Raw genomic sequence first — 25,520 nt, 5'->3', positions numbered from 1 at the left:
AGGAAAATAGTGTGAGGGGACATTATGGGATGAGAGAAATGTGAGGGGGCACAGAATAGAGACTGGGTAGTGGGGGACGGAATAGAGAGGAGGCAGCATGGGGGACAGTGTGAGGTCACAGCAAGGAGAGGACAGTATGCCGACGAGGGAGGAGTGTGATGACAGAGCACAGTATAAGGGGACATCATGTGATAGGACAGTGTGAAGATGGAGCCCAGTATGGAAAGGAGAGGACAGTGTGAAGGACATGTACCATAAGAAGGACAATGTGTGGGTCATATTTTATGCAGGGAACACAATGAAGAGCAATTATTTATTCAAGGGCACAGTGTATGGCAGATATTTTTTATTCAGGAACATTATAATGACACTGCTATTTTTAAGGGCATTGTGTGGGGATGTGCTGCAGAAGGCTGGAGAAGATGGAAGTCTGCAGAAAAGAGCTGAGGCTGTGAAAAGACTGCAGAGATGGCATCTAAACCAGATGAAGAAAAGAAAGAGAATGACTCCAATCAGAGATAACATCACCTATATGGTAACTGGATGTAAATATTAATTTTTGATACTGGCTAATTCTCATCAGTGCTGTGGTTCCTGTATAGCCTGCAGTCTGATGATGACTGATAGCAACAACTCCCAATATCTCCTTAGCACTGCTAAGGACATACTGGAAGTTGTAGGTTCACATTACAATTGATGCACCATGTACTGATGGTGGTTCTTGTACTAAATTCATGTACTGATGGTGGTCCTAGTTATGTATTCATGTACTAATGGTGGTCCTGGTGATATAGCCATGTACTGATGGTGGTTCTGGTGATGTAATCATGTACTGATGGTGGTCCTGGTCATGTTTTCGTAAACTGATGGTGGTTTTTGTGCTGTATTCCTGTACTGATGAGGGTTTTGATGCCTTTTTTCTGTACTGCAGGGGGTTACACGGATGTATTTCTGTACAATGGGTGGTTCTAATAATGAATATCTGTACTGCTGGTGGTTCTAGTGATGGTTTCATGTGCTGTTATTGCTTGTGATTCTGTACACATGTAACAGTCAATAACTTCTAAGATCACGTGATACATGGCTATGTTGATAAAGTGAAACAGACCTTGGAAACCCAGAGTCAAGAAGTGCATATAAGCCATATAATATAAACTATTCTTTATTAATTAATCAAGTAGAGCAAGTTAAAACAAGATGCCTCGTGTCAGAAAAGAATGCAGCAAGAAACAATTCATATACCGTATATACTCGAGAATAAGCCGGGTTTTTCAGCACATTTTTTTGTGCTGAAAACGCCCCCCCATGGCTTATACTCGAGTGAAGTGTCCAGAACATGGAGGGGAGGGGCAGCGGCAAAGCAGTGGGTCACAGAAGGTAGGAGCCGGCTGCTGCAGCTATTTCTGTGCCCTCTGCTTAAGAGAAATAAATATTCACTGAACTGGCAATGAATATTCATTTCTCTTATAGTGCACACAGTATCAGCTGCAGCAGCCATCTTCTGCAGCCGCCAGGCTATCGCGGGTGCGCGCTACCTAAGAAATGAATATTCACCTCTATCCACTCCCATGGACATGGAGAGAGGTGAATATTCATTTCTCTTAAGTAGTTGCACACGTGACAGTCCGGCTTCTGACACTGTGTGCACTACTTAATACTCACTGCACTTCCGACGTTGGGAGCCGTGAGTATTCCGGCAGCTGTGTTCTACTTGTGAGCAGCACATGATGTCCGTGCTATGTGCTGCTTACAAGCATAAGTAGCTGCTGGCACCGGAACAAGACGCTGCGAGGGAGCGCTGGGAAGGTAAGTATAATGGTTTATTATTTTCTGTTTTTGATGGGGGGCAATCATACCAGGATAAGAATGGGGTCATGCATACATGGATAGGAATGGGGCCATGCATACAAGGATAGGGATGGAGCTATGCATACACAGATAGGGATAGAGCCATGCATACAAGGATAGGGATGGAGTCATGCATACACGTATAGGGATGAAGAGCCATGCATATAAGGATAGGGATGGAGCCATGCATACTAGGATAGGGATGAGGAGCCATGCATACCAGGATGGGGATGAAGAGCCATGCATACAAGGATAGGGATGGAGCCATGCATACAAAGATAGGGATGGAGCCATGCATACTAGGATAGGGATGGAGCCATGCATACTAGGATAGGGATGGAGCCATGCATACAAGGATAGGGATGAAGAGCCCATGCATATAAGGATAGGGATGGAGCCATGCATACAAGGATAGGGATGGAGCCATGCATACTAGGATAGGGATGGAGCCATGCATACACGGATAGGGATGAAGAGCCATGCGAATAAGGATAGGGATGGAGCCATGCATACAAGGATAGGGATGGAGCCATGCATACTAGGATAGGGATGGAGCCATGCATACACGGATAGGGATGAAGAGCCATGCATATAAGGATAGGGATGGAGCCATGCATACACGGATAGGGATGAAGAGCCATGCATATAAGGATAGGGATGGAGCCATGCATACAAGGATAGGGATGGAGCCATGCATACACGGATAGGGATAAAGAGCCATGCATATAAGGATAGGGATGGAGCCATGCATACAAGGATAGGGATGGAGCCATGCATACTAGGATAGGTATGAAAAGCCATGCATACAAGGATAGGGATGGAGCCATGCATACAAGGATAGGGATGGAGCCATGCATACAAGGATAGGGATGAGGAGCCATGCATACAAGGAAGGATAAGGATGGAGTTGCGCATGTCAGGATAGGGATGGAGCCGTGTATACAAGGCTACATACCAGGATAGGGATGAGGAGTCCGTGCATTCCAGGATGGGGATGAGGAGGCTGTGCACACCAGGATGGGGATGAGGGGACAATGCATACCAGACTTATACTCGAGTCAATAAGTTTTCCCAGTTTTTTTAGGAAAAATGAGGTGCCTCGGCTTATATTCAGGTTCACTTATACTCAAGTATACACAGTAATTGGAAACTCAAATGGTAAATTGCATCAATATGTCATAAAATATTCAAGCAGATTGTATGGTTCTACGGCGAATGAATTTATGGTAACCAGTGTTAGATAGATTTCTGTAGGGGATAGATCCGCAGCAAATTGAGACTATTATAAGCCTAAGTGCTAAATGTCAACTATGAATATGCATACTAACTGGAATATCTGCATAGTCTTTAGATGTATAAAGAGAAATGGCTAAACTAGCATCTCCACAGGGTCAAATACACTGTGCAGAATGCCATTTATCAAAAGGGATTAAGTGCATATGATCTAAATAATGATATGCATTAATACTCTACACAGTCAAAATGCCATTTAGATGTCAGTAATCAATCTCCATAGAATAGTACAATGTTATAAAAAAAACACATGCTAGCAGTTAATTTAGGTGCGTGGGATTGGTGTACCATACTGTGATTTCTAATAACACATGTCATGTCAAATAAATAAGAGAAGATGTCTAATACTTAAGACAATGTGAATATGTAATGGGAGTGGGTACACCCAATAAATCATATGGTCAGAATTTACCTAATAAAAGCCAATGAAGCTGGAATATCTGCTGAGTCCCTCACCTCTACGCGCGTTTCGCCTATCTTCTTCCGAGGGTATGTTTAGATGGAGGGGCTCGTGATTATTTAAGTTAAGCACAGGCCTATTGAAAGATGCAAATCTAAATGTTTATCACGTTATTACTTCTTTTATAAAGAGCGGGTGGAACAATTGCATGTTCGTCTAAAGTAAATCGCTGATGGTACATATTGCAGTGACGAGTGCAGGGGAAATGCCAGCACATAAAGTCATGACGTCACCGCTATAAAATAACTTCCCATCCTTGGCTGAGAAGGAACGCATGGGTTCCACTACGCTGGGAAGCAGAGGCGAAAGTCACCATCACCACCTGTTGTCACGGTCGGGATCATCTCGCTTGTGATATAGTCCTCCTTACAATATTATGGGTGCCATATAGTCTTTTCCTCAAGCAGAAGAGAGAAGAACTCCTTATATCTTGTGATAAAACAGGGACACATGACCGACATATCTGCCTAATTACTACATTTGACAAAGGGGCCTCCCAGGTGAGGGACAACTGTAATGTGGTGTGAGGCGGCACACTGGTTTTCCAGGGTCAGATGTTTTGCAGTTCAATGAGGGAGACCACAAGTCAAAAATAAACTTCTTACCGAATGGGAACTTGGAGGGGAATATGTACAAGAGATAGCAAATGCACAACCTTATGAACAATTCTTTTATGACTCAAAGCATTTTCCACACAGTTTCCTTCATGTTTACCCTCTTGTCCTCTATCTTCATCTTTCCACTTTACTCTCTTTGTCCTCTGTGTTATCTGTTTCTCACTACTTCACCACAACCCATCTCGACACTGCAGAGGGTCCAGATGATGAGAATCCCTTCATGAAGAGTATTGGAGATATCATTTCATGTCAATCATTTGTATCCTATATGGCATGGGATTATAAAATCCTCTTCAGTGTACAGCTGTAACAGAAAACCTAGCAGCAGCACGGGGGACAAGCCTCACAGGCTCTGAGTGACAGATCTCACACCTTGAACAGCTCAGAGCAGGATAAAGCCTTGCTTGCATGATAGATAGAACATTTCAGAAACATAAGTTATGGAGATACTATCGTGTATATTTCCAAGATTCCCAGAATGCCCGCCTGGGTCTCAACCTGTGCAAGAAACCAGGGATATGGAAATACATAGGACAGCTACTAGAAACCAGATAGCAAAGCTGTGTTTGGTCTTAACGCGTAGCAGGAGCCCATCCAGATCCAGTGATGCCAAAACCGCCTCCCTAGGACCATCTATTAAGGAATTATGACCCATCTTAGGTTTGGGAGTTTATAGCTGCAGAGGCAAGGGGGATGGATCTAGGTCCAGTCCAGAGGGCAGGAGGGAAGTGGCCCAAAGGGGATAAAGGCTAAATGTAAGGCCATGTGGTATCCCTCTCAGTGGCACTTTGACAGTGCGGTCCACTTCGACAGAGAGGCCGCATCGAGTAACACGCTGTGAAGGACCTATGAGCCAGCTGGCAGCCTATGCCCTCTGTGTCCCACGCACACATGATCTAACATCGAACTGATAATTAGCATGATCTATCTGCTTATATCTTTTGTTCTACCATGATCTGTATATGCATATCTGACCATTGTAAATGTGTAACCATTATGCATATAGTGTATTGTCTAGTGTGCCCTTAAGGCGATGAAATATGTAATTTAACCCTGGGCTGCTCTTTTATCTCGATCCATGAATCCACACGTCCGTTTCTTGATGTAACTTTCCATGCTATCGGGGCTGGTTTCTGGCCCGATATAATCCCGTTAACGGACAGGGCTTTTATCTAACGAGGAACTGGTGACAAACAAATAATGTTGCACTCTGTAGTACTAAAGTATGTAAATATGAAAAATGAATAGCATTACTGCTCTAGATACGAAGAAAAAAATGGAGATACTTAGCACATAATTTGGCCAATTCTTGCATGCCCAGCAGCCAACGACAAGGTGATCTCTGGTTTTGCTGGGAACCTATTTAGTGTGAACAACTCTCTAAGTCTAAAACCTAAATTTATTGGTACGCTGCAATTAAAACTCAAAATCTGGAGAGTGGAGAGCTCGGTCAGAGAGCTAATATACAAATAACAAAAGACTGAGTGGCACTTCCAAATCAGGAAACTAGTGTTCACAGGTGCAAACTAAGAGTAGCCATCTCTATTCATAGCAAGCAAAGTTGCACTCTGTAGTGCTAAAGCATGTAAATATGTAATATATGAAATATGAATAGCATTACTGCGCTAGATGGAGATACTTAGCACATAATTTTGCCAATTCATGCATGCCCAGCAGCCAACAATAAGGCGATCTCTGGTGATCTTATTTGGAAGTGCCAGTCAGTCTTTTGTTATGAGGAACTGGTGGCAGTTTGACCAGGCTAGCAGCACTCTGTTTCACTGGTGCTAGTGAAAGGGGCCTCTCAGCCTGTCAGGGTTGTGAGCGAGTGATACTGGGGCACTAGTCTGTACCAAGCAAAACACTTGCAGGAATTTTTGAGGTTACTCCCACCTCCTTCACTCCCTTCCCGGCACCCCAGTCCATTATGGACGGTGGTGAGCTCCAATACCGTGGTCCATTGGTTAACTCTTCTCAGTAGGACCCGCATGTGATCGACCCAGCTATCTGCAGGACCCTGCTGCATACTCCGAAGCTTATTTCGGTAAGTCTAAGGTCATGTTGTACTGCCGGACGAGAGCCTGCTTGATGTGCTCATAGATCAGGGCGGTCTTGCTGGGCAGGTGCTCAAAGATTTGCCTTACACCTGAGGTGGGGGGTTAAGAACCAGACCCACTTGTCCTCAGGCAGATGGTACTGATGGCAAGTTTTTTTCAAATGTCAGCAAGAAAGTGTCCAAGTCCCCTCCTTTGTCTAGCAGTGGGAAGTCCGTAGCTTTGGGACCCGGATCTCAGAGGACTCACGACTGACTGGGGTGTGTAGCTGGAGCTTGAGTTGGAGCTAAAGTATTTGTCGCTGGTGCTCTTGCTGACACTGACGTCCTGCAACTTTCTCAAGACATTCTGCCATGAGGGTCTCATAGGTGACCTTGTCTCCAGCCTGGAGACTGGCAAGGACAGCCGAGCCTACCTGACTGGGTGGGAGGGGTGGGTGGTGAGTGGCCCACTGCAGGACTAACCGCCAGCAACTAGTTCCTTGGAGAGCCTGGGCTGGACTCCCCTCCCTGTTTGAGGAACATCGCCTTCTACCTTCTCCCCACCGTTTTTATAATCCCATGCCAAATAGGATACAAATGATTGACATGGAATTATATCTCCAATATTCTTCACATGGACCAACTAGGCATCAAAAAGTATTTATAGAGTAATGTAAATAGTGTAATCCAGTAATGACATATATTTCATCACCCAGGGCCACAAACAAACTCAAAAATCCCATTAGTGAAAGGGTAAACAGATATGCAAATATCCTTACCTCCTGCAGAGTATGGTGCCAAGCCCGGATGTGCATTTTGATGCAAAATCTTCATCTGGGGATTGACATCACACCTGCAGACACATCTAATTAAATGCGCCCAGAAGAAATAGCATACAGTATTACTAACTTTTAAAATGAATCACCAATTTAAATTGATCCACATGGTAATGGGGGGCCGGGATTGCCACAGCCAATTGTCATTCATGCATCTCAGATCACTAAGATCCCACTGCCCTGATGTAATGATTTGAACACCAGTTTCGCGATAACGAAAACGAAGGCGGCCTAATCCCTGAGACGTGTTATGAGTGATTGTGTGGCCTTGCTACATTATGTAGTGAGCGAGCAGACTCCCTTTAAGGTCCTTTTTTATTTAAATGCATGTATTTTTGGCTAAAATAATTTTTGTAGTAGGGTTTCATTAAAATGTTAAACTATTTGGTTTGTTCGGCTTCTGTGTATTGATGTATTTACACGAGAACAGTGTCATAAACTTCCCACCTGCTCCCCAAACTCACTAACATGCTTATTCCAGCCCTAACCCATCTCTTCAACCTATCGCTCTCTTCTGGTACCTTCCCCTCTGCCTTCAAACATGCCACCATCACACCCATCCTCAAAAAAACTAACCTTGAACCAACTGCTATGCCCAGCTATCGCCCCATATCACTGCTCCCGTTTGCTTCAAAACTCCTTGAGCAGCATGTCCATGGTCAACTTTCCTCCCACCTCTCATCTAACTCTCTCCTTGACAACCTCCAATCTGGCATCCGCCCCCACCACTCCACCGAAACTGCCCTGACAAAAATTACTAATGACTTAGTCACAGCCAAAGCTAACAGACAGTTCTCCATCCTCCTCCTTCTTGACCTGTCCTCTGATTTTGACACAGTCGATCACTGCCTACTGCTACAGATTCTTTCTTCCCTTGGCATCAAAGACCTTGCCCTGTCCTGGATTGCCTCATACCTATCCAACCGCACATTTAGCGTTTCCCACTCCCACACTACCTCCTCATCCCGCCCTCTCTCTGTTGGAGTCCCTCAAGGCTCTGTCCTAGGACTCCTACTTTTTTCCATCTATACCCTTGGTCTAGGACAACTCATAAAGTCCCATGGCTTCCAGTACCACCTGTATGTGCAGCGCCCCCACTGCCGCAGGGCCGAGGGGTACCCGGTACCGGGCCTCTGAGTCTCTGCTCTGGGATTGTCACGGTGGCTAGACCCGGTCCGTGACCCTGCTGAGGGGCGTACAATGAAGGTGGATGTATGGTGATGATGTTATGGTGCTGTGAAGTGCCGGTCGCAGTAAATAACGAGGACACCAGGTTGCAGTCTCTTTACCTCTTTACTGAAGGCTTCAGTGTCCTCAATCCGGAATACGGTTAACCGGGCTGCGCAAGTCCGGCCGGTCCGATGGCACCTCCAGAGTTCCCTTTTCAGGTGGAAATCTGTGCCTACCGTCTAGCGCTTGTGTGTTGTGGTCCTTCCCTGCTGTGCTTACAGGATAGTACCAAACAACTGTTGTGTCTGTTTCTCGTGTTCCCTCACAACTCGATTCTGATGTTCTTCCACGTCCCCCAGATCTTATGGTTAGGACGCACCCGTATGACGGGGAGGCTCGGAGCTCTTCCGGGACTCTAGCGTCGCCCCACTCCTGTTGTTACCCCCCTGTGTCTTCCTAGGTCATTTGGGTGAGACAGCCCGCCTATAACTGACTGTCCTGCCATAGGTTTGAAGTTTGGCTTGGAGCTCTATACTTCCTCGGCGTTCCGGCCACCGGTTATGCGCCTCAGTAGGATGTTGCCTCGTCTTACAGCACGACTCCTACTGGTATTCTCCTTGTTGCGTTGATCTCGTTTCTCACTCAGCACAATAAACCTCGCTTCTTGTCCTTTCTTGGGGTACTGCCGCTATATCGTGCAGGCGCGGTCCCGTAACGTTCTCTCTGGTTGTTAGGCCTCTGTCAGGATCCCACCCCTGACAGGGACCCCTCTGAATCTTCCCCTACAACACCCTCTGCCACAAGGTGTTGCCTGGTTCCAACCCAGTCAGCTTTCTGATCTAACTTCCTGCCTAACCCCCAGTTTTACCAGATTGTGAGGAGTGGCCTAATACATAGAACCCTTAGCTCCCCCTGGAGGCCAGACTGTGAAATGTATTGGTGTCTGTGATACCTGGTCAGATGAACTCCTTCAGTGCCATCAGACGTACCATAGCCCCCCTTAGTGGCGGAGCAACAGTACTGCAACGACCAGGACTCTGGGGCGCTGCACTCCCCCCCGGTTAAATCCAGTACTCCTGGACTGGGAAGAAAACAACAATACATGTCAGCAAAAAGACATACAATTTTGAAAATGCAAGTACAAGTAAACTTTTTAACAGAGCTTCCCTTTATGGGAGGTGAGGACACTTGAACGTTACAAACATGGTTAAATACTTTAAATAACATACTATAAATAACTTCTTTTACCCAACCGGGTATTCTACTAAGTGCAAATTTTTTTTGGACAATAATTTAACTTTGCCTTTAAGGACGTACTCGCTGAATCCACTAAAGACTGTTATGGTTCTCAATGGCAAGAGAACATAGCCCAGCAAACATAAGAACTAGCTCTTGGAAGGATGGAAACTAAACTGACCATGAACTAAACCTGCCGCACAACTAACAGTAGCCGGGTAGCGTAGCCTGCGTTTTATCCCTAGACGCCCAGCGCCGGCCGGAGGACTAACTAATCCTGGCAGAGGAAAATATAGTCCTGGCTCACCTCTAGAGAAATTTCCCCGAAAGGCAGACAGAGGCCCCCACAAATATTGGCGGTGATTTTAGATGAAATGACAAACGTAGTATGAAAATAGGTTTAGCAAAATTGAGGTCCGCTTACTAGATAGCAGGAAGACAGAAAGGGCACTTTCATGGTCAGCTGAAAACCCTATCAAAACACCATCCTGAAATTACTTTAAGACTCTAGTATTAACTCATAACATCAGAGTGGCAATTTCAGATCACAAGAGCTTTCCAGACACAGAAACGAAACTACAGCTGTGAACTGGAACAAAATGCAAAAACAAACAAGGACTAAAGTCCAACTTAGCTGGGAGTTGTCTAGCAGCAGGAACATGCACAGAAAGGCTTCTGATTACAATGTTGACCGGCATGGAAGTGACAGAGGAGCAAGGCTAAATAGCGACTCCCACATCCTGATGGAAACAGGTGAACAGAGAGGATGATGCACACCAGTTCAATTCCACCAGTGGCCACCGGGGGAGCCCAAAATCCAATTTCACAACAGTACCCCCCCCTCAAGGAGGGGGCACCGAACCCTCACCAGAACCACCAGGGCGATCAGGATGAGCCCTATGAAAGGCACGGACCAAATCGGAGGCAAGAACATCAGAGGCAGTCACCCAAGAATTATCCTCCTGACCGTATCCCTTCCATTTGACCAGATACTGGAGTTTCCGTCTGGAAACACGGGAGTCCAAGATTTTTTCCACAACGTACTCCAACTCGCCCTCAACCAACACCGGAGCAGGAGGCTCAACGGAAGGCACAACCGGTACCTCATACCTGCGCAATAATGACCGATGAAAAACATTATGAATAGAAAAAGATGCAGGGAGGTCCAAACGGAAGGACACAGGGTTAAGAATCTCCAATATCTTGTACGGGCCGATGAACCGAGGCTTAAACTTGGGAGAAGAAACCCTCATAGGGACAAAACGAGAAGACAACCACACCAAGTCCCCAACACAAAGCCGAGGACCAACCCGACGCCGGCGGTTGGCAAAAAGCTGAGTCTTCTCCTGGGACAACTTCAAATTGTCCACTACCTGCCCCCAAATCTGATGCAACCTCTCCACCACAGCATCCACTCCAGGACAATCCGAAGATTCCACCTGACCAGAAAAAAATCGAGGATGAAACCCCGAATTACAGAAAAAGGGAGACACCAAGGTGGCAGAGCTGGCCCGATTATTGAGGGCAAACTCCGCTAAAGGCAAAAAAGCAACCCAATCATCCTGATCTGCAGACACAAAACACCTCAAATATGTCTCCAAGGTCTGATTCGTCCGCTCGGTCTGGCCATTAGTCTGAGGATGGAAAGCAGACGAGAAAGACAAATCTATGCCCATCCTAGCACAGAATGCTCGCCAAAATCTAGACACGAATTGGGTACCTCTGTCAGAAACGATATTCTCCGGAATACCATGCAAACGGACCACATTTTGAAAAAACAGAGGAACCAACTCGGAAGAAGAAGGCAACTTAGGCAGGGGAACCAAATGGACCATCTTAGAGAAACGATCACACACCACCCAGATGACAGACATCTTCTGAGAAACAGGAAGATCCGAAATAAAATCCATCGAGATGTGCGTCCAGGGCCTCTTCGGAATAGGCAAGGGCAACAACAATCCACTAGCCCGAGAACAACAAGGCTTGGCCCGAGCACAAACGTCACAAGACTGCACAAAGCCTCGCACATCTCGAGACAAGGAAGGCCACCAGAAGGACCTTGCCACCAAATCCCTGGTACCAAAGATTCCAGGATGACCTGCCAATGCAGAAGAATGAACCTCAGAAATGACTTTACTGGTCCAATCATCAGGAACAAACAGTCTACCAGGTGGGCAACGATCAGGTCTATCCGCCTGAAACTCCTGCAAGGCCCGCCGCAGGTCTGGAGAAACGGCAGACAATATCACTCCATCCTTAAGGATACCTGTAGGTTCAGAATTACCAGGGGAGTCAGGCTCAAAACTCCTAGAAAGGGCATCCGCCTTAACATTCTTAGAACCCGGCAGGTAGGACACCACAAAATTAAACCGAGAGAAAAACAACGACCAGCGCGCCTGTCTAGGATTCAGGCGTCTGGCGGACTCAAGATAAATTAGATTTTTGTGGTCAGTCAATACCACCACCTGATGTCTAGCCCCCTCAAGCCAATGACGCCACTCCTCAAAAGCCCACTTCATGGCCAAAAGCTCCCGATTCCCAACATCATAATTCCGCTCGGCGGGCGAAAATTTACGCGAGAAAAAAGCACAAGGTCTCATCACGGAGCAATCGGAACTTCTCTGCGACAAAACCGCCCCAGCTCCGATTTCAGAAGCGTCGACCTCAACCTGAAAAGGAAGGGCAACATCAGGCTGACGCAACACAGGGGCGGAAGAAAAGCGGCGCTTAAGCTCCCGAAAGGCCTCCACAGCAGCAGGGGACCAATCAGCAACATCAGCACCCTTCTTAGTCAAATCAGTCAATGGTTTAACAACATCAGAAAAACCAGCAATAAATCGACGATAAAAGTTAGCAAAGCCCAAAAATTTCTGAAGACTCTTAAGAGAAGAGGGTTGCGTCCAATCACAAATAGCCTGAACCTTGACAGGATCCATCTCGATGGAAGAGGGGGAAAAAATATATCCCAAAAAGGAAATCTTTTGAACCCCAAAAACGCACTTAGAACCCTTCACACACAAGGAATTAGACCGCAAAACCTGAAAAACCCTCCTGACCTGCTGGACATGAGAGTCCCAGTCATCCGAAAAAATCAAAATATCATCCAGATACACAATCATAAATTTATCCAAATAATCACGGAAAATGTCATGCATAAAGGACTGAAAGACTGAAGGGGCATTTGAAAGACCAAAAGGCATCACCAAATACTCAAAGTGGCCCTCGGGCGTATTAAATGCGGTTTTCCACTCATCCCCCTGCTTAATTCGCACCAAATTATACGCCCCACGGAGATCAATCTTAGGGAACCACTTGGCCCCCTTTATGCGAGCAAACAAATCAGTCAGCAGTGGCAACGGATATTGATATTTAACCGTGATTTTATTCAAAAGCCGATAATCAATGCACGGCCTCAAAGAGCCATCTTTCTTAGCCACAAAGAAAAAACCGGCTCCTAAGGGAGATGACGAAGGACGAATATGTCCCTTTTCCAAGGACTCCTTTATATATTCTCGCATAGCAGCATGTTCAGGCACAGACAGATTAAATAAACGACCCTTAGGGTATTTACTACCCGGAATCAAATCTATGGCACAATCGCACTCCCGGTGCGGAGGTAATGAACCAAGCTTAGGTTCTTCAAAAACGTCACGATATTCAGTCAAGAATTCAGGAATCTCAGAGGGAATAGATGATGAAATGGAAACCACAGGTACGTCCCCATGCGTCCCCTTACATCCCCAGCTTAACACAGACATAGCTTTCCAGTCAAGGACTGGGTTATGAGATTGCAGCCATGGCAATCCAAGCACCAACACATCATGTAGGTTATACAGCACAAGAAAGCGAATAATCTCCTGGTGATCCGGATTAATCCGCATAGTTACTTGTGTCCAGTATTGTGGTTTATTGCTAGCCAATGGGGTGGAGTCAATCCCCTTCAGGGGTATAGGAGTTTCAAGAGGCTCTAAATCATACCCACAGCGTTTGGCAAAGGACCAATCCATAAGACTCAAAGCGGCGCCAGAGTCGACATAGGCATCCGCGGTAATAGATGATAAGGAACAAATCAGGGTCACAGATAGAATAAACTTAGACTGTAAAGTGCCAATTGAAACAGACTTATCAAGCTTCTTAGTACGCTTAGAGCATGCTGATATAACATGAGTTGAATCACCGCAATAGAAGCACAACCCATTTTTTCGTCTAAAATTCTGCCGTTCACTTCTGGACAGAATTCTATCACATTGTATATTCTCTGGCGTCTTCTCAGTAGACACCGCCAAATGGTGCACAGGTTTGCGCTCCCGCAGACGCCTATCGATCTGGATAGCCATTGTCATGGACTCATTCAGACCCGCAGGCACAGGGAACCCCACCATAACATCCTTAATGGCATCAGAGAGACCCTCTCTGAAATTCGCCGCCAGGGCGCACTCATTCCACTGAGTAAGCACAGCCCATTTACGGAATTTCTGGCAATATATTTCAGCTTCGTCTTGCCCCTGAGATAGGGACATCAAGGCCTTTTCCGCCTGAAGTTCTAACTGAGGTTCCTCATAAAGCAACCCCAAGGCCAGAAAAAACGCATCCACATTGAGCAACGCAGGATCCCCTGGAGCCAATGCAAAAGCCCAATTCTGAGGGTCGCCCCGGAGCAAGGAAATCACAATCCTGACCTGCTGAGCAGGATCTCCAGCAGAGCGAGATTTCAGGGACAAAAACAACTTGCAATTATTTTTGAAATTTTGAAAGCAAGATCTATTCCCCGAGAAAAATTCAGGCAAAGGAATTCTAGGTTCAGATATAGGAACATGAACAACAAAATCTTGTAAATTTTGAACTTTCGTGGTGAGATTATTCAACCCTGCAGCTAAACTCTGAATATCCATTTTAAACAGGTGAACACAGAGCCATTCCAGGATTAGAAGGAGAGAGAGAGAGAAAGGCTGCAATATAGGCAGACTTGCAAGAGATTCAGTTACAAGCACACTAGAACTGAAAAAAAAAAAAAAAATCTTCAGCAGACTTCTCTTTTCTCTCCTTTCTCTGTCAATTAATTTAACCCTTTTTGGCCGGTCAAACTGTTATGGTTCTCAATGGCAAGAGAACATAGCCCAGCAAACATAAGAACTAGCTCTTGGAAGGATGGAAACTAAACTGACCATGAACTAAACCTGCCGCACAACTAACAGTAGCCGGGTAGCGTAGCCTGCGTTTTATCCCTAGACGCCCAGCGCCGGCCGGAGGACTAACTAATCCTGGCAGAGGAATATATAGTCCTGGCTCACCTCTAGAGAAATTTCCCCGAAAGGCAGACAGAGGCCCCCACAAATATTGGCGGTGATTTTAGATGAAATGACAAACGTAGTATGAAAATAGGTTTAGCAAAATTGAGGTCCGCTTACTAGATCGCAGGAAGACAGAAAGGGCACTTTCATGGTCAGCTGAAAACCCTATCAAAACACCATCCTGAAATTACTTTAAGACTCTAGTATTAACTCATAACATCACAGTGGCAATTTCAGATCACAAGAGCTTTCCAGACACAGAAACGAAACTACAGCTGTGAACTGGAACAAAATGCAAAAACAAACAAGGACTAAGTCCAACTTAGCTGGGAGTTGTCTAGCAGCAGGAACATGCACAGAAAGGCTTCTGATTACAATGTTGACCGGCATGGAAGTGACAGAGGAGCAAGGCTAAATAGCGACTCCCACATCCTGATGGAAACAGGTGAACAGAGAGGATGATGCACACCAGTTCAATTCCACCAGTGGCCACCGGGGGAGCCCAAAATCCAATTTCACAACAAAAGACCTTCTTATAAAACATTATAAGGCTAATCAACTTTTATGCATTCTCCTTCTTTACATCGGCAGGACCGCCTGTCCTAACTGCTCCAGACCTACTGCCTCTCCTTTCTGTCACAGGACCGCCCCTTTCTGCCCGGGCCTACTGTCTTTCTACTACTATACACAGTATAGAACATATCATCCATCTTTCAGTTCAGGATTACTGAGCCATCTCTATATGGCTCCTAAGAGGACTCACCACTAACCCCTACGGGTTCACTTCCTGTCCTCATTTTCTAGCACATTATTAAACATTTTCTATTAAATAAAACATTAAACTTCCTTCATTACTTTCTTACTGACATGTATGCAGGACGCTATGTCTACCCCTACGGGTCTGCTGCATCTTTCTTCTAGCTTTCACCTTTACAGGACTTTATTTCAGAGCACATTACCAACATTTCTTACAATCAACTAGTTAGTTACATTTAACTTCTTCTTTCAAGACATTATTGCCATTTAACCATCTCAAGGCAACACTGTTCATAAGTGCAATATGTGAACATTCCCTTTAAGAGGGAACCAAGTCTCTATGAGGTAGTGCAACTTCTCAAGCTACAAGTCTGTTCGCAGTAAGGACTCCGGTGCTGGTTCCAAGACCAGTGTCTTCGCAAAGAGTCCTTTCCTTGTGTAAAACCAGTAGAGAGCACCTTTAAGAAGGTGCAAACTATGTACAAAAAGTTTGTAATCATGCATTGTTCATGATTCAGCAGTTCTTTCAATGATGAATAAACAGGAAACAAAAACAAAAAGCAGAAGAAGGGATCCCGGGTAAACAAAGGGATCCCTTTAAGAGTTAACCCTGATCGGGTTGTAGCAGCAAAAACATCAGAAGGACAAACAGTTAACTATTTACATATCCATGGCATCGAGGTTTACTCTCGCTCTGGCGGCCGTAGCTCCGCATAGACCTCGCTCGGCAAGGTGATCGGCGAGATCGGGGCCTTTAAGAAGTGCTCCATACCCGTGGCCTGATCCCAGGGTGTAAGGCGCTGGAGTCTACAGGTCCCAGGGAGAGGGGGTGCCACGACGGGGCCTATCAGCAGGTCCTCTGCTGGCGGGGCAGGGTCGTTCTTTATACCTGCTTCAGATGCGGTCCCTCCGGTGCCGATCTGCTCTGTCTCCACTGGGATCTGGAGCGCTGGTTGCAGGGCCTTGCGCTGCGGCGTTGTCATCTCCGTTTGCAGCATCTCGCTTTCCGGCAGGGCCTTGCTTTCTGGCTTCGGAGCGCTGGAACTTCTTTCCTGCTCCGGACCAAACGAGGCTGTCGACAGATGTCTGGTGAGGCTCCCGATGAAGGTCTTCTTCCACCCGGCCTCAGTGCTCAGCTGTGTCCGCCAGAGTTGGTCGCTGAGCTCATCCACTCCGGCCTGCAGGAAGTCAATATCAGCGGTGGATGTTATGATCCTTAGTGGCTGAGGATCACAGATAGGACTAGCTAAGTTACTGAACATAGAACAAGCTCTAGGGAGGTGGTAACTGGACTGACCGCAAAACCTGATCCTAACCAAACACACTAAAGGTAGCCGGTGAATGTGCCTAAATTCCTGGACGTCTCGATGCAGCCTGAGAAACTTGCTACCCCTATAGAGAAAGTAAGACCTCACTTGCCTCAGAGAAATGACCCCAAAGATATAGGAATCCCCCAACAAATAATAACGGTGAGGTAAGGGGAAAATACAAAACGTAGAAATGAAAACAGATTCAGCAAATGAGGCCCACTAATACTAGATAGCAGAAGACAGGCAGGGAACTGTGCGGTCAGTAAAAAACCCTATACAAAATATCCACGCTGAGAGTTCAAGAACCCCCACACCAACTAACGGTGTGAGGGGAGAAACTCAGCCCCCTAGAGCTACCAGCAAGCAAGGAAATCACATATTAGCAAGCTGGACAAGGACAAATAAATAACCAAGAAACATATTGAACACTGATGAACAAAAAATAACCAAACAGAAACTTAGCTTCTCTTGGCGAGACTGATAACGAAGGAATTCAGGAAAGATCAAAATAGCACTGAATACATCGACAGCAGGCAACAACTGATAGTCCAGGTGAGCTAAATAGGGAACCAGCTAACAGATAAAGAGACAGCTGATCCAGCCTCAGACCTGCAGAATGACACAAAGAGACACCAGAGGGAGCCCAAAGACAGCACTCACACAGTACCACTTGTGACCACAAGAGGGAGCCCAAAAACAGAGTTCACAACAGGTGGAGGCCTGGTTGCGGTGACCCTCCGGGTAGCTGGGGGAGTCCTCTGCTCCTACCCCACGCTCCAGCTCCGGGTGGCTCGCCATGGCGTCCTCCATGTCGCTGACTTCTTCTTCCTGGTCCTTTTCCCGCTCTCTCCTTCGTGGGCGGTTTCGTTTTCTCTGTCTCCGCCCACCATTGAGAATCAGGAGGCGGATCTCGGCTGCTGACGGACACGTCCTCACGGTGCAGAAATACTTAGACTGGGCGGCCATTGTCTTTCGCGCTCTTCAGCTTGTTTACGCCCACTTCCACGCCCTTCTTCTTCTCCTGCACTCTCCCTAGCGCTGTAATGGCGGCTGGTTTTGGCAGTAAATGGCAATCCACAATCTTTGCAATAAGTCACAGTCCAAGTATAATAAATCACAGTTCCAAGGCACACATGACCTGATTCTTCAGGCTTAAGTAGATCCTGTTCGTGACGCCAAGTTTGCAGCGCCCCCACTGCCGCAGGGCCGAGGGGTACCCGGTACCGGGCCTCTGAGTCTCTGCTCTGGGATTGTCACGGTGGCTAGACCTGGTCCGTGACCCTGCTGAGGGGCGTACAATGAAGGTGGATGTATGGTGATGATGTTATGGTGCGGTGAAGTGCCGGTCGCAGTAAATAACGAGGACACCAGGTTGCAGTCTCTTTACCTCTTTATTGAAGGCTTCAGTGTCCTCAATCCGGAATACGGTTAACCGGGCTGTGCAAGTCCGGCCAGTCCGATGGCACCTCCAGAGTTCCCTTTTCAGGTGGAAATCTGTGCCTACCGTCTAGCGCTTGTGTGTTGTGGTCCTTCCCTGCTGTGCTTACGGGATAGTACCCCACAACTGTTGTGTCTGTTTCTCGTGTTCCCTCACAACTCGATTCTGATGTTCTTCCACGTCCCCCAGATCTTATGGTTAGGACGCACCCGTATGACGGGGAGGCTCGGAGCTCTTCCGGGACTCTAGCGTCGCCCCACTCCTGTTGTTACCCCCCTGTGTCTTCCTAGGTCAATTGGGTGAGACAGCTCGCCTATAACTGACTGTCCTGCTGTAGGTTTGAAGTTTGGCTTGGAGCTCTATACTTCCTCGGCGTTCCGGCCACCGGTTATGCGCCTCAGTAGGATGTTGCCTCGTCTTACAGCACGACTCCTACTGGTATTCTCCTTGTTGCGTTGATCTCGTTTCTCACTCAGCACAATAAACCTTGCTTCTTGTCCTTTCTTGGGGTACCGCCGCTATATCGTGCAGGCGCGGTCCCGTAACGTTCTCTCTGGTTGCTAGGCCTCTGTCAGGATCCCACCCCTGACAGGGACCCCTCTGAATCTTCCCCTACAACACCCTCTGCCACAAGGTGTTGCCTGGTTCCAACCCAGTCAGCTTTCTCATCTAACTTCCTGCCTAACCCCCAGTTTTACCAGATTGTGAGGAGTGGCCTAATACATAGAACCCTTAGCTCCCCCTGGAGGCCAGACTGTGAAATGTATTGGTGTCTGTGATACCTGGTCAGATGAACTCCTTCAGTGCCATCAGACGTACCATAGCCCCCCTTAGTGGCGGAGCAACAGTACTGCAACGACCAGGACTCTGGGGCGCTGCACATGCAGACGACACTCAGATCTATCTCTCTGGCCCAGAAGTCACCTCCCTGCTGTCCAGAATCCCGAAGTGTCTGTCAGCCATATCCTCCTTCTTCACCTCTCGCTTCCTAAAACTCAATGTAGACAAAACCGAATTCATCATCTTTCCCCCACCTCACGTATCCCCCCTACCCAATCTATCCATTATGGTAAACGGCATCACGCTCTCTCCCGCTCCTGAAATCCGCTGCTTTGGGGTAACTCTTGACTCTGCCCTGTCCTTCAAACCTCACATCCAAGCTCTTGCCACCTCCTGTCGCCTCCAACTCAAAAATATTGTCAGAATCCGTTCCTTCCTCAGCCCACAATCTACCAAAACTCTTGTGCATGCTCTCATCATCTCCCGCCTCGATTACTGCAACACCCTCCTCTGTGGCCTCCCCGCTAACTCTCTTGCACCACTCCAGTCTGTCCTCAACTCTGCTGCCCGCCTAATCCACCTCTCTCCTTGCTACTCCCCTGCTTCTCCCCTCTGCAAATCCCTCCACTGGCTCCCAATCCCCCAACGAATCCAGTTCAAACTACTAACACTGATCTACAAAACCATCCACAACCTGTCCCCTCCCTATATCTCTGAACTAATCTCCCAATATCTTCCCTCACGTAATCTTCGTTCATCCCAAGACCTCCTACTCTCCTCCACACTTATTCGTTCCTCACACAATCGCCTCCAAGATTTCTCCCGAATATCCCCCATCCTCTGGAATTCCATGCCTCAACACGTCCGATTATCCACCACCCTAGGATCCTTCAGACGGAACCTGAAAACCCATCTCTTCAGGAAAGCCTACAGCCTACAATAACCGAGCTGCCGCCTCACCACCGCCAGAGCCGCCGCCTCACCCCTACCTTCTGTCTCTTCCCCACTATCCCATAGAATGTAAGTCCACAAGGACAGGGTCCTCTCCCCTCTGTACCAGTGTGTCACTGTAAACCTGTTTACTGTAAACGATATCTATAACCCTGTATGTAACCCCTTTCTCATGTACAGCACCATGGAATTAATGGTGCTATATATATAAATAAATAAATAATAATAATAATAATAATAATAATAATAATAATGAATACATTGCTGCAAAGGCTCTAGTACATCAATCTTATTTATGACCCTAAGTGAACCATCTTTAACTGCTCTACATATTTTGTATACCTGCACCTGACCATATCACTCCATCTGTCACCTCTACAGATGTTGTCAATAGTCTCTTAATGAAACCAGCTAAGCTCCCTGATAACTGGAGGGTGTAACCATGAGAACAAACAGGTTTTAAGTAATAGTTGTTATTCACATGTCATATCTTACTTTAGTTTGTTACAGGAAGATAGGGAGTATGTAACAAGTACACAGTATATAATTTTACTTAGCAAAACATGGGTATCAGCAATTCCATGTAAATTTACCTCTGTGGAGGAATTCCAGAAAATCAGGTTTCTCCATCTCCTCCTGTGTTAAGTAATACATATTGGGAGTAGCTTCGTTAAGAATTAACATGCAGCGATGATCAGGCGACTCCTTGTTTTCCTTATTAGGGACATATATAAAGCCGAGAAGTCACTGGGCATCAACGGCAAGATGACACGGATTGTACTGTTTACCCTGTGTGCCATCCTAGCAGACCTAACCTCCGGATTTGTTATTAGAAAACCCGAGGGTGAGCATACTACCAAGGAGGCATGCTTACATGGAGATTAGATGCTAGATTTATGAATGTGGACTATCTGGAAAATGTGCGTCATGCAGAGTCTTAGTGCATGTATGGTTAATGTTTTATGTTGTTTGCATTTTTTTCCCTTCCATTCATTCTTGCATTTTCCTCTTGATATTTTGAATGTATTTTAAAACATTTACCTTTAAATGGTTTTCCAATGGGAGAAGGGATGTAAAGTTGTGCTCAAAAGTTTACATACCCCAGCAGAACTTTTGGTTTCTTGGCCTTTTTTCAGACAATAGGAATGATCACACCAAAACATTTTCTCCACTCATGGTTAGTGGTTGGGTGAAGCCATTTATTGCCAAACTACTGTGTTTTCTCTTTTAAAGGGAACCTGTCACCCCCAAAATCGCTGGTGAGGTAAGCTCACCGGCATCAGGGGCTTATCTACAGCATTCTGTAATGCTGTAGATAAGCCCCCGATGTTACCTGAAAGAGGAGAAAAAGACGTTAGATTATACTCACCCAGGGGCGGTCCCGCTGCGGTCCGGTCGGATGGGTGTCTCCGGTCCGCTCCGGCACCTCCCATCTTCGTTCCATGACGTCCTCTTCGGGTCTTTACGCCGCGACTCCGGCGCAGGCGTACTTTGTCTGCCCTGTTGAGGGCAGAGCAAAGTACTGCAGTGCGCAGGCGCCGGGCCTCTCTGACCTTTCCGCGGCGTAAATACCCGAAGAGGACGTCATGGAACGAAGATGGGAGGCGCCGGAGCGGACCGGAGACACCCATCCGACCGGACCGCAGTGGGACCGCCCCTGGGTGAGTATAATCTAACGTCTTTTTCTCCTCTTTCAGGTAACATCGGCGGCTTATCTACAGCATTACAGAATGCTGTAGATAAGCCCCTGATGCCGGTGAGCTTACCTCACCAGCGATTTTGGGGGTGACAGGTTCCCTTTAAAATCATAATGACAACCCAAGATATCCAAATGACCCTGATAAAAAGTTTACATACCCCATTTCTTAATACCGTGTATTGCCCCCTCTAACATCAATGACATCTTGAAGCCTTTTGTGGTAGTAGATGAAATTCTTTATTTGCTCAGATGGTAAAGCTGCCCACTCTTCTTGGCAAAAAGCCTCCAGTTCCTGTAAATTCCTGGGCTGTCTAGCATGAACTGCGCGCTTGAGATCTCCCCAGAGTGGCTCAATGATATTGAGGTCAGGAGACTGAGATGGCCACTCCAGAACCTTCACTTTGTTCTGCTGTAGCCAATGACAGGTCAGCTTGGCCTTGTGTTTTGGATCGCTGTCATGTTGAAACGTTCAAGTGTGTCCCATGATCAGTTTCCAGGCTGATGATTGTAAATTTGCCTCCAGTATTTGCTGATAACGTGCTGCATTCATCTTTCCTTCAACTTTGACCAAGTTTCCTGTGCCTTTGTAGCTCACACATCCACAAAGCATCAGTGATCCACCTCCATGCTTCACAGTAGGAATGGTGTTCCTTTCATCATAGGCTTTGTTGGCCTCTCCCCAAATGTAACATTTATGGTTGTGGCCAAAAAGTTCAATTTTGGTCTCATCACTCCAAATTACCTTGTTCTAGAAATTTTGAGGCTTGTCTCTGTCTCTGAGATACTTTGTGGCATTTGTTTAGTAATGGATTTCTTCTGGCGACTTGACCATGCAGCCCTTTTTTCTTCGTTATTGTGCATCTTGGGACAGACACACCACTAGTTTTCAGAGAGTCCAGTATTTCAAATTATGCTAATTGTGGGTTTTTCTTTGCATCCTGAACAATTTTCCTGGCAAATGTGGATGACATTTTTGTTGGTCTACTTGACCGTGGTTTTGTTTTTACAGCGCCCCTCATTTAACATTTGTTAATCAGTTTTTTTGTATTCCTTTCCTGTTTTATACAGTTCGACTGCCTTTTCCTATAGATCCGTTGACAATTCATTTGCTTTTCACGTGACTCTCAATCCAGAAACCTCAGTGGCTGGATGAAAGATGCAACAGTCTGTCTGGATCCCAGAAACTCACTAAGCTTTTATGCACACACACTGATTACAAGCAAACAGGTCACAGGTGAGGATGCTACCTTTAGTAGCCAGTCAAACCCATTTGTGTCAACTTCTGTGCATGTTATCAGGCCACAATCACCAGGGTATGTAAACTTTTGATCAGGGTTATTTGGATGTTTTGGGTTGTCTTTATGATTTAAAAAGAGAAAACACAGTAGTTTAACAATAAATGACTTCACCCAACCACTAACCATGAGTGGAGAAAAAGGTTTGGTGTTATCATTCATACTCTCTGAAAAAAGGCCAAGAAAGAAAAAATTCTGCTTGGGTATGTAAACTTTTGAGGCAGGGCAGTTGGAAGGGGGGACAACAAGTCACTCTGCCTTGGCTAAGGTAAAAGCTAAAGGTAGAAAATAGCTTAAGGGTACGTGTACACTACGAATTTGTCAGGCAGATTCCTCCTGGAACATGGATGAAAAAAAAGCTTAAAAAACTCCAAAAAGAATAAACATGAACACAGCAATGTAAAATTGTGAGTATAAAGCTTTAATGATTAGTAAGCCCTTACCTTACTTGTAGAAATCTGTTTTAGAGAAATTACATTAGTTGTGAAAATTGTATGCTAATGAGCTACAAGTACCTTGGGGGCAGGCACTGCACTTACAGCTCTCCTGCCTCTCTCTTTGTCCTGCCTAACAGGTCACTTTGAACGTGCTGTCAGTGCCTGGGGTGGTGCATGCTCAGGAAGGACCTCGAGATGTCACAAGACCCAGTGCACCTACCTGCGAATGCTCCACCTGAAGCACTGCCAGTTCTTGAGAGAGGTCTGGGGAAGGCTTCTTTTACACTTACCGGGTTTTTTGCAGCCCGTTATTGCAGGCCTTTTTTGCGGGCCGTATCACAGCAATTTTCAAGGTCTGCCGCAATAATGGACCGTAAAAAACTTGCGGATCGCCGTTTTTTCGGGTTTTCAATACTATGGAAATAGTATTGGAAAAAAAACCGGCATGCAGCAAAATCGGAAGTCACGGTGCACCGCAAAAACAATCTTCCGTTGTTTTTGCGGCTCCATTGATTTTCAATGGGGGCTGTGTCCGTAAGCCAAGAAAAAGATTGAGCAGGCTCAATCTTTTTTCACAGCTGTAAATACGGCCCTCACGGCCATACGGCGCACTGTGAAATTATTGCGGTCCGTTTCTGCAGCCCCATAGAAATCTATTGGGGCCACAAAAATGGGCCGCAAAACAACGCTATTTATAAAAGAAGCCTAAGGGAAGGCAGCTCACTGAGACAAGAGTGACCTGCCAGTCAGAGTCAGGAGGCAATCACTGGGCGGGGAATAGGGAGAGAGGAAGGAGATCTGTAAGTGCAATGTGACCTGTCAGTCAGAGTCAGGAGGCAGGCACTGGGCACGAAAAAGGAAAGAGGCAGAAGGGCTGGAAGTGCAATGTGACCTATCAGTCAGAGTCAGGAGGCAGGCACTAGGCCCAAAAAAGGAAAGAGGCTGAAGGGCTGGAAGTGCAATGTGACCTGTCAGTCAGAGTCAGGAGGCAGGCACTGGGCACAAAAAAGGAAAGAGGCTGAAGGGCTGGAAGTGCAATGTGACCTGTCAGTCAGAGTCAGGAGTAAGGCACTGGATGGGGAATAGGGAGAGAAGCAGAAGGGCTGGAAGTGCAATGTGACCTGTCAGTCAGAGTCAGGAGGCAGGCACTGGGCACGAAAAAGGAAAGAGGCTGAAGGGCTGGAAGTGCAATGTGACCTGTCAGTCAGAGTCAGGAGTAAGGCACTGGATGGGGAATAGGGAGAGAAGCAGAAGGGCTGGAAGTGCAATGTGACCTGTCAGTCAGAGTCAGGAGGCAGGCACTGGGCACGAAAAAGGAAAGAGGCAGAAGGGCTGGAAGTGCAATGTGACCTGTCAGTCAGAGTCAGGAGGCAGGCACTAGGCACAAAAAAGGAAAGAGGCTGAAGGGCTGGAAGTGCAATGTGACCTGTCAGTCAGAGTCAGGAGGCAGGCACTGGGCACAAAAAAGGAAAGAGGCTGAAGGGCTGGAAGTGCAATGTGACCTGTCAGTCAGAGTCAGGAGGCAGGCACTAGGCACAAAAAAGGAAAGAGGCTGAAGGGCTGGAAGTGCAATGTGACCTGTCAGTCAGAGTCAGGAGGCAGGCACTGGGCACAAAAAAGGAAAGAGGCAGAAGGGCTGGAAGTGCAATATGACCTGTCAGTCAGAGTCAGGAACTGGGCAGGGAATAGAGAGAGAGGCAGGAGATCTGTAAGTGCAATGTGACCTGTCAGTCAGAGTCAGGAGGCAAGCACTGGACGAGGAATAGAGAGAGAAGCAGAAGGGCTGGAAGTGCAATGTGACCTTTCAGTCAGAGTCAGGAGGCAGGTACTGGGCGGGGAATAGGGAGAAAGACAGGAGGCCTGTAAGTGCAGTGCCCGCCCCCGCTGCACTTGTGACAAATTAACAAACAATTTCAACTCTGGACTTTTCTGAAACTGAGAAACGGATTACTGCATGCAAGGTAAGGAATTATTCAGCATTAAAGGTCCTTTAGACACATGCCATTAGGTTGGGGTATAAAATCCTGATAACAGGTTACGGTTAAGGAACAAAAAAATGTGGAAGTTT

The 25,520-nt window shown here is 46.6% G+C and overlaps 1 long non-coding RNA gene across 2 annotated transcripts in view; it reads left to right on the top strand.

Annotated features, from left to right (window-relative positions):
• LOC143772057 (uncharacterized) overlaps window positions 1–25,520 on the top strand; it is an 81,060-nt gene that overhangs the window by 48,215 nt on the left and 7,325 nt on the right. Inside the window, exon 2 of one of the 2 annotated variants that reach the window (XR_013215098.1) lies at window positions 20,744–20,865. This is a non-coding gene — a long non-coding RNA (uncharacterized LOC143772057). Of the gene's footprint in view, window positions 1–20,726; window positions 20,866–25,520 lie in introns of those variants that run through there. The other variant, XR_013215097.1, reaches the window with a different exon arrangement.

The sequence above is a fragment of the Ranitomeya variabilis genome, chromosome 1 (assembly GCF_051348905.1).
Source record: "Ranitomeya variabilis isolate aRanVar5 chromosome 1, aRanVar5.hap1, whole genome shotgun sequence".
NCBI lineage: Eukaryota > Metazoa > Chordata > Amphibia > Anura > Dendrobatidae > Ranitomeya > Ranitomeya variabilis.
Note: the sequence above shows the minus strand (reverse complement) of the source record. Positions and strands in the feature narration are given on the sequence as shown.